Here is a 9,196-nt window from a genome sequence, read left to right as displayed (position 1 = left end):
CTGAAACTTTATGCAACTCAATGATTTTCACGAGAGAAGATAAAATGACTTCTTCAAATTAAATGAAATATGAGTTGGGAGTTTCAAAGAATTAAATTCAAAGTTCTTTTGAATTTATTTTCAATTTGGAGTTATTTGAGTTTTATTCAAATTATTTTTCTCCAAAAATAAAATATATGGAAATTAGGTTAACATGATTCCCTACAATAGAAACTTGGAGAAAAATTAGTTTGAAATCATTTTGGTATTTATTAAAATGATTTTAGTTGGATTTTAATAGACCAGTAGCACTCTTTGAATTATTAGAATTTGTGTGTATTTTATTTAATGCTAGAAAAATGTTCATGTCGTAGAAAATCTTTTTTTGAAAATTTTGATATATAATATGCCTATATAAAGTTTTATTTTATTTTCGTTTTTCAGTTTATCGCATTCTGTAAAAAAAAAACCACGCGGCCGGCCGAAAAAAAAAACTGCACCGCGCGGCCGGCCGAAGGCCTTTAGGCCCATCGCCTCTTTTCTTCTCTGTTTCGTATATTTTCGTCTATGTTTAGTCCCACATTGCCTAGCCTTTGACTCCTAAGCCTCTTTTTCACCAATAAATATAGACCCATAGAGCCTCCAAAAATCATCCAATTCGGGTTAAATCAATATTTTGGTTTGACTAGATTTATTTAAGAAAAATATATTTCTACTCTCCGGCGCGACTTCTAGAAATTTTCTCTTCTCTTCAAAGTCATCTTTTGTCTGCCTTATAAAGGTATCTTTCTTTGTTTTTTTCTTTTTCTTCTTATACTTTCGTAGTTTTTTTTTACTAACACGATAAAATAATTAGATTATCAATTAGTCTACGTATTTATACATTAGACCCTAGCCCGTAGCTATTTTTTTTTCTTCCGTAAAACAGCTTGGCCCTGATTTTTCAAATAGCCATAACTTTTTACTCGTTTGCCCAAATCCAACGAAACCAACGCCCACTTCTTCGTTATGATGTCCTCTATCCAGTAATCCAACCCAAACATGTTTTTGAAAATTTTAAAATTTGAATTAGATCAGATTGGAATTCAAACTTCTTTTGATCATATCTTTTTATCCGTAACTCCGTTTGAGTTGATTCTTTTTGCAAATCGAAGCTCTTGACCTAAACTTTCTAATAAGGCCAAATTCACATAATTTTGGTACTGTTAGAAATTGTTTTATGTTGCAAGAGTTATTTGCTTGGTTTTGATGTTTCCGAATCGTCTTCTTTGTTCTTTCTGATCTTTTGAGTGATTGCTTATGTGTGGTTACTATTGCTTGCTCATGATAGATTGACCGGAGTGTGACGAGTAGAGCTATCAAGAGTTTTGAGTGCGAATCATCTTCATCAACATTGCAGGAAAGTTCACACTTTGATCATACCTTTTCTACAACCCAGTTTTATTGCATTAGATCAATCCTCACACATTGCATGATTAGGATCTAATTAAACTGTGGGATGGGAAGTAGATGAGGTAGTACCTATTACCTGTTTATTATCAAACCTTTGGGAGTTACTTCTACGTTTGCTCATTATGCCATGCTATGCTAGTAGACGTGGATTGGGTGAGTGATATCCATGACAGATGTGAGATTGAAAATTAAGGGTTTATCTAAGGTGGCAATCCTAACACACATCTGGGTGGATTGAGGCACCTGGGGTTACCAGGACTTGCCTGTTTTCTTTGGACCGCCACCCAGGCTCAAAGGGATCATGAGATTTTTCATACTAGAAACTTCCGTGTGCAGCCACAAGCCATTATGGGCTCTGGCATAGTTGATTAAGTCATGCGAACTCTTACGGGTAGACTAGCAGATGTAGGGGAAAGTAGGTGTACCTGTCTACCCACATGTAAGGTGCTAACGCTTCTGAAAGACTGTGTCTCGGTCATCCGTCTTCTCAAACACCCTGCAGTGCGAGAAACCAAACGGAGGCGATCGAGTCTTGTGGGGAAAAGTGCGCAAACCTCTGCAGAGTGTATAAACTAATCATGATTAGCCGTGTCCCCGGTTATGGACATCTTGAGTATCTAGTACTTGGATATCATGTGAATCTCATCATGTTACTTTAAATGAATATTGTTGGGTTTTAATGATGATGCTTAATTGGGATTGAGAATGCTGTCAACCATTCTCAATGTTCAACAACCACCATGATAGTTAATTAAAATGTATTCCTTTGCAGTAGGGAAAAATTGGCTTTACGCAAAAACCTTATAACCATAGAGCTTTTCCACCAGCCAAATATGCATGTAGTGATAGCCATTGTTCATCATTTTCTCTATGGTGTGAATTTGCTAGTACATTCAATGTACTGACCCGTTTCGGGCTGCAACGTCTCATGTTGCAGGATTATCTTACGACGAGTAAGTGATACGTTAGGGTTACGATTTCTACACTCAACTTTGCCGTTGGTGTTGATGGGAATCCACAACCTTGTTGCTTCCGCTGTATGAATTGAGGTAATAGTATTTACGTTACTTTATACATGTGATTTACCTCTGTTATAAATCCTTCGAGTACTGTGTGTGTCAGCATACCGATCCAGGGATGACACTTAAGCACAGAGACTTGATCCATTCGGGTCGGGTCGCTACAAGATGGTATCAGAGCACATGTTGACTGTAGGACGTGACCCTAGAAACTGGCAAGCCCATAGCAAAAACTTTTCTCTACAACTTTCCCTTTCAAAAAGATCTTTTATCTCTCTTCTCTTCTGAGCTTATTCAAAAATTCCTTTTTAGTGAGACCATACCCCTTTTCCCTTTTAACCACGAAGATTCGACTGATGAGACCACTCCAAGAAGTATAGGATATCAGACTAGTAAGACCATTCGGAATGAAGAGGATTTTACCATACATTATGATAATGGAAACTACAGCTGTTGAAGACTCTAAAGACTAGGAGAATTGGAGATTCTGTAGAATTTCCTGATTTGTATGACCTAGGAAGGCTACCCTGATGGAACTTAACAGATTATGGAAGTTGTCAATACCCGAGATCAAGGTGTATTGGAGAAAGACTGAAACAAGGAGCATGAGAACTCGAAGTTTTGTCAAGGAAAACCCTAAGGCAGGAGATATCAACTACGGAGAGATAGCTCATGGAAATGACAAGAGAACAACCATGGCTATCCATAAGGTTATCGCCCGCTTATGCTATTGTCACCGTGCTGAGTTAAGCATGCATATGCATGGAAGGATTAAATGGTAGAAGGCTGATGGACCACCTATTAGTAAGATGAAGTTTTAACCTTAGCTAGTGTATCACCAGGATCTGGAGTATTACATCAAGAAGTTAAGATGGAGCCACAAGAAGCCGTATTTGAAAGGAAACATTTCGTGAAGAACTCAGGACCCAAAAGTTGAAAGTAGCCAAGCTAGAGTAGAAAAACCTCGAGATACTGAAGATTCGTCAGGAACGGAAGGACAGTAGTACCATGGTTCATGCCAATGTTGAAACCCAGAAGTTTGGAATGCCACTCCAGAAATATTAAAGGACGTCACGAGAAACTTTTTGTCAACAGAGAGGATCTGGCAGAAGAAATTGAGAAGGACAAACATGATCGTAAGAAGCCATTGGAGGCATGAACAAGACTTGAAGAGTTTGGCGACGTTGACCTTAGAAGACCAAACCCCTGTTATACACCTATGTTAGATGCGACGATTGTGAGCTGTCATTTGTTTGATGTTTTTCGACAGCCACAACAAAAATCTGTCTTTTCAAAACTTTTGTTTGTATTGTGTGTATCCCTCTCCCTCTCTCTTATCTCACCCCAAAACCCATGGACCTAATAGAGGATGAATGGAGATGAGCTTGTATTTTCGGGACCGATGAGTCAATTGGAGACAGACCGATGGATTCAGAACATGGAGGATCACATGGAGAATAACCCTATAGTTGGACATGATATGACCCAGCATGCTCTTCTGTGCTTTGAAAGAGGTGCTGCTACTTGGTGGAGGATGTACCAAACCATGAATGGATGGCAAGGAGTAACCACTTGGAAAGAATTTAAGTTGACTTTGCCAAAGTCTCGGTTTGTGTCCCAGAAGTTGAAACCTTATGGAAAGGATATAAAGAAACCTTGTGCATGCAAGCTTTGTGGAGAAATAGGACACACCCATAAAGAACACAAGGATGAATGCCCTAATTGTGAAGAAAGTCACCCAGTTGAAGAATGCCCAACTAGGCAGATTACTTGTTTCTTGTGTGAAGATACTACCCACTATCCTGCTCAGTGTCACATTTACCCCATGGTACAACGAACCATCCAGCAGAAGAAAGAAGCAATGAAAGGAGCCCTTATGGAAAGTTTAGAAGAACCTGTGATGAAGGAAGATGTGGAGGACACGCCCAAAGAAGAACCAATTAAACCCTGCACCAAGTCATGCTATTCATGTGGAGAAGAAGGACACATCTCCCAAAATTGTTTGAATGGGGATCTAGTAGAATTCCCGACAGAGGAAGTAGAATATGACCCACAGGAAATAGAAGCCATGAATGGCATGGAAAGGTCCAGGAAGAGAAGCAGATTGGATTCCAGGAAGAACCTGAGTTGTATCACCTGTTACAGGTGCAAGGAGTCAGGGCCACTACCACAACAATTGCCCAAAAAGGAAGCCAAGGACCCAAGTAGGCTATATAATCACAAGGAAACCTCGAATCTTCCTAGAAGTAATATGTTTCCGTTGTAATGAAGCAGGGCACTTTGCCAGAGAATGCCCCAAGGAGAAGGAAACTTGTGCTAGATAGTTGAGTTTGCAACAGAAGTAATGGAGTAGTAGAAGTGAGAACATTTTCTTGAGGTGTTGAGTTGAGACATGTAATGGAAAAGCGAGAGATTGTAATTAATTGAGAGTGAATAAAGTTAGCATCGTTGGTACTGATATGGATCTTATGAGTTGTTACTCTATGAAGAAGAATTTTGACCCTTTTGAGGATAAGAGAAATATGGTCTATGGAAGATTGGTGCATTTTAAGGGTGGTAGTACCCTGTAATGGACTTCGGACAAAATGAATACGAGTTCTGTCTCGATATGTGTGATGCCCCAAGAGTATGTGGGATGAAGTTGGAGACCGTCAGTTGTTTGGATCAAACATGATCAAGGAGTCAGAAGAGAGTGTTAAGTTGATTCGAGATAGACTGAAAGTAGCTCAGTCCAGGTAGAAGAGTTACGCAGACTTAAAAATGCAAGGAGGTAGTCTATGAAATTGGAGATAGAGCATGTCTTCGTGTGACCCCTCCGCGAGGAGTTAAACAATTTGGAGTTAAGGGACAGTTAGCCCCGAGATTTGTAGGACCATACCGAATTTTGGAGCGTATGAGAGAAGTGGCCTACAAGTTTGAGTTACCCGAAGGACTGTCAGGAGTTCAAGATGTGTTTCACGTTTCCCTGTTGAAGAAGTGCCATGCAGAGATGACCAATATTCCCCTGTAAGGACGCTTGACCGCGGAAAGGATAATGATGTTCCATGAAGTGGAATATGGACTTCATAAGTATAAGTTTTTATCTCGGTATGTGGAATAACCCAAGAGGATGAAGAGATGAAGTACTATTGGATATAAAGGAGGTATGATGTTGGTAATATGGAACAATGGCAACCCCATGACAAGTCTGAGTAATCATGTCCTAGTTTGGTGCTAATAGAAGGAAGGAAGATAGTACAATTGGATGGATTTAAGAATACTAGGAAGTTGGAAGTTGGAATAATGATCAGTTGCCCGATGATAAGTTCAAGGACTACAAGTGATGAGATGGGCCATAACCCACAGGCCCCAGGACCTGCCAAGAAGCAAGCACATTCTTGCTGAAGGAAGAACCCTGGAAGAGGATATACCTTTGTCGACAGATGATTTTATAGGAGTTTACACAAAACCTGAGAGTTGTGAAGGAACGATAGATGTTTGTCTAGCTTGCAGAATCTATGGATATATCCGAACTTGGTTCGTCGACAAGAGAAATTCTGCAATGCTTGTGAGGATGACCGAGGGTTAGAATGCGAGATTCACTAAAGCATATACAGGGTAATGATTTGGGTGCGGGATGGATTGATCACCATACCGACTTACCCTTATTGTTCGCCTTGCTATATGGAATGGTAAATCTGAGTGACTTACCTATAGTAGAGAGACGACGATGAAAACCTTGTTTAAACCTTAGAATGGTATAGCAATTTTTTCCCTTGTACAAGGCAGCTTTTGCCAACCGTAGGTTATACGGTGAGGATCAACCCAGACCCATTTCCTGCAGGAGAAACCATAAATTGTTGACCACCATGAGATATCGATAGTTGTTTAGTTTTGGCGCCCGACCCATCAGCTAAGAAGACCCAATCTCGGAATAACCTTACCAAGAGGAAAGGACAGAAGAATTGAGGAAAAGGTTATGCCACTACCGGAAGAGCCGGATAAGGAATTATCCTGAAGATCTGAGAAGACCGACACTGTCAAGAATAAGGATGGAGTATATGAGTATTGATGGAACAGTAACGATGTTTCTAAGGGTGGTAGCACCCCAGACCCCGGAGACGATTGATGAAATTTTGAAGAGACCCCAAACCCTAACCTTTTCTTTCTAGCCTCTCCGAATCTCGAGGACGAGATTCCTTTTAAGGGTGGTAGGTTTGTAACATCCCAAAATTCTAAATTTTGGAATGTTATAATAAATAGATAGATTTGATTGATTGTCTGAAAGTGAGTGAATTCGAAACTTTTGAAAGTTAAATGAGAGGGAATAAAAGGACTTTCCCAAACTTTCATATTTGCTTTTATGATCTCCATGAATTCAAATTCTTTTCAACACAAAACCCTAGAGAGAAGATGACATGACTTCTTCCATTTAAAATGAAAAGGGTGTTTGAAAAATATTTGAATTCCATTGGGAAATATTTTCCAATTCTGAAACTTTATGCAACTCAATGATTTTCACGAGAGAAGATAAAATGACTTCTTCAAATTAAATGAAATATGAGTTGGGAGTTTCAAAGAATTAAATTCAAAGTTCTTCTGAATTTATTTTCAATTTGGAGTTATTTGAGTTTTATTCAAATTATTTTTCTCCAAAAATAAAATATATGGAAATTAGGGTAACATGATTCCCTACAATAGAAACTTGGAGAAAAATTAGTTTGAAATCATTTTGGTATTTTTTAAAATGATTTTAGTTGGATTTTAATAGACCAGTAGCACTCTTTGAATTATTAGAATTTGTGTGTATTTTATTTAATGCTAGAAAAATGTTCATGTCGTAGAAAATCTTTTTCTGAAAATTTTGATATATAATATGCCTAGATAAAGTTTTATTTTATTTTCGTTTTTCAGTTTATCGCATTCTGTAAAAAAAACCGCGCGGCCGGCCGAAAAAAAAAACTGCACCGCGCGGCCGGCCGAAGGCCTTTAGGCCCATCGCCTCTTTTCTTCTCTGTTTCGTATATTTTTGTCTACGTTTAGTCCCACATTGCCTAGCCTTTGACCCCTAAGCCTCTTTTTCACCAATAAATATAGACCCATAGAGCCTCCAAAAATCATCCAATTCGGGTTAAATCAATATTTTGGTTTGACTAGATTTATTTAAGAAAAATATATTTCTACTCTCCGGCGCGACTTTTAGAAGTTTTCTCTTCTCTTCAAAGTCATCTTTTGTCTGCCTTATAAAGGTATCTTTCTTTGTTTTTTTCCTTTTCTTCTTATACTTTCATAGTTTTTTTAACTAACACAATAAAATAATTAGATTATCAATTAGTCTACGTATTTATACATTAGACCCTAGCCCGTAGCTATTTTTTTTCTTCCGTAAAACAACTTGGCCCTGATTTTTCAAATAGCCATAACTTTTTACTCGTTTGCCCAAATCCAACGAAACCAACGCCCACTTCTTCGTTATGATGTCCTCTGTCCAGTAATCCAACCCAAACATGTTTTTGAAAATTTTAAAATTTGAATTAGATTAGATTGGAATTCAAACTTCTTTTGATCATATCTTTTTATCCGTAACTCCGTTTGAGTTGATTCTTTTTGCAAATCGAAGCTCTTGACCTAAACTTTCTAATAAGGCCAAATTCACATAATTTTGGTACTGTTAGAAATTGTTTTATGTTGCAAGAGTTATTTACTTGGTTTTGATGTTTCCGAATCGTCTTCTTTGTTCTTTCTGATCTTTTGAGTGATTGCTTATGTGTGGTTACTATTGCTTGCTCACGGTAGATTGACCGGAGTGTGACGAGTAGAGCTATCAAGAGTTTTGAGTGCGAATCATCTTCATCAACATTGCAGGCATGTTCACACTTTGATCATACCTTTTCTACAACCCAGTTTTATTGCATTAGATCAATCCTCACACATTGCATGATTAGGATCTAATTAAACTGTGGGATGGGAAGTAGATGAGGTAGTACCTATTACCTGTTTATTATCAAACCTTTGGGAGTTACTTCTACGTTTGCTCATTATGCCATGCTATGCTAGTAGACGTGGATTGGGTGAGTGATATCCATGACAGATGTGAGATTGAAAATTAAGGGTTTATCTAAGGTGGCAATCCTAACACACATCTGGGTGGATTGAGGCACCTGGGGTTACCAGGACTTGCCTGTTTTCTTTGGACCGCCACCCAGGCTCAAAGGGATCATGAGATTATTCATACTAGAAACTTCCGTGTGCAGCCACAAGCCACAAGCCATTATGGGCTCTGGCATAGTTGATTAAGTCATGCGAACTCTTACGGGTAGACTAGCAGATGTAGGGGAAAGTAGGTGTACCGGTCTACCCACATGTAAGGTGCTAGCGCTTCTGAAAGACTGTGTCTCGGTCATCCGTCTTCTCAAACACCCTGCAGTGCGAGAAACCAAACGGAGGCGATCGAGTCTTGTGGGGAAAAGTGCGCAAACCTCTGCAGAGTGTATAAACTAATCATGATTAGCCGTGTCCCCGGTTATGGACATCTTGAGTATCTAGTACTTGGATATCATGTGAATCTCATCATGTTACTTTAAATGAATATTGTTGGGTTTTAATGATGATGCTTAATTGGGATTGAGAATGCTGTCAACCATTCTCAATGTTCAACAACCACCATGATAGTTAATTAAAATGTATTCCTTTGCAGTAGGGAAAAATTGGCTTTACGCAAAAACCTTATAACCATAAAGCTTTTCCACCAGCCAAATATGCATGTA

This window comes from Triticum urartu, chromosome 6A (assembly GCF_056163025.1).
Source record: "Triticum urartu cultivar PI428250 chromosome 6A, HENAU_Tu73, whole genome shotgun sequence".
NCBI lineage: Eukaryota > Viridiplantae > Streptophyta > Magnoliopsida > Poales > Poaceae > Triticum > Triticum urartu.
Note: the sequence above shows the minus strand (reverse complement) of the source record.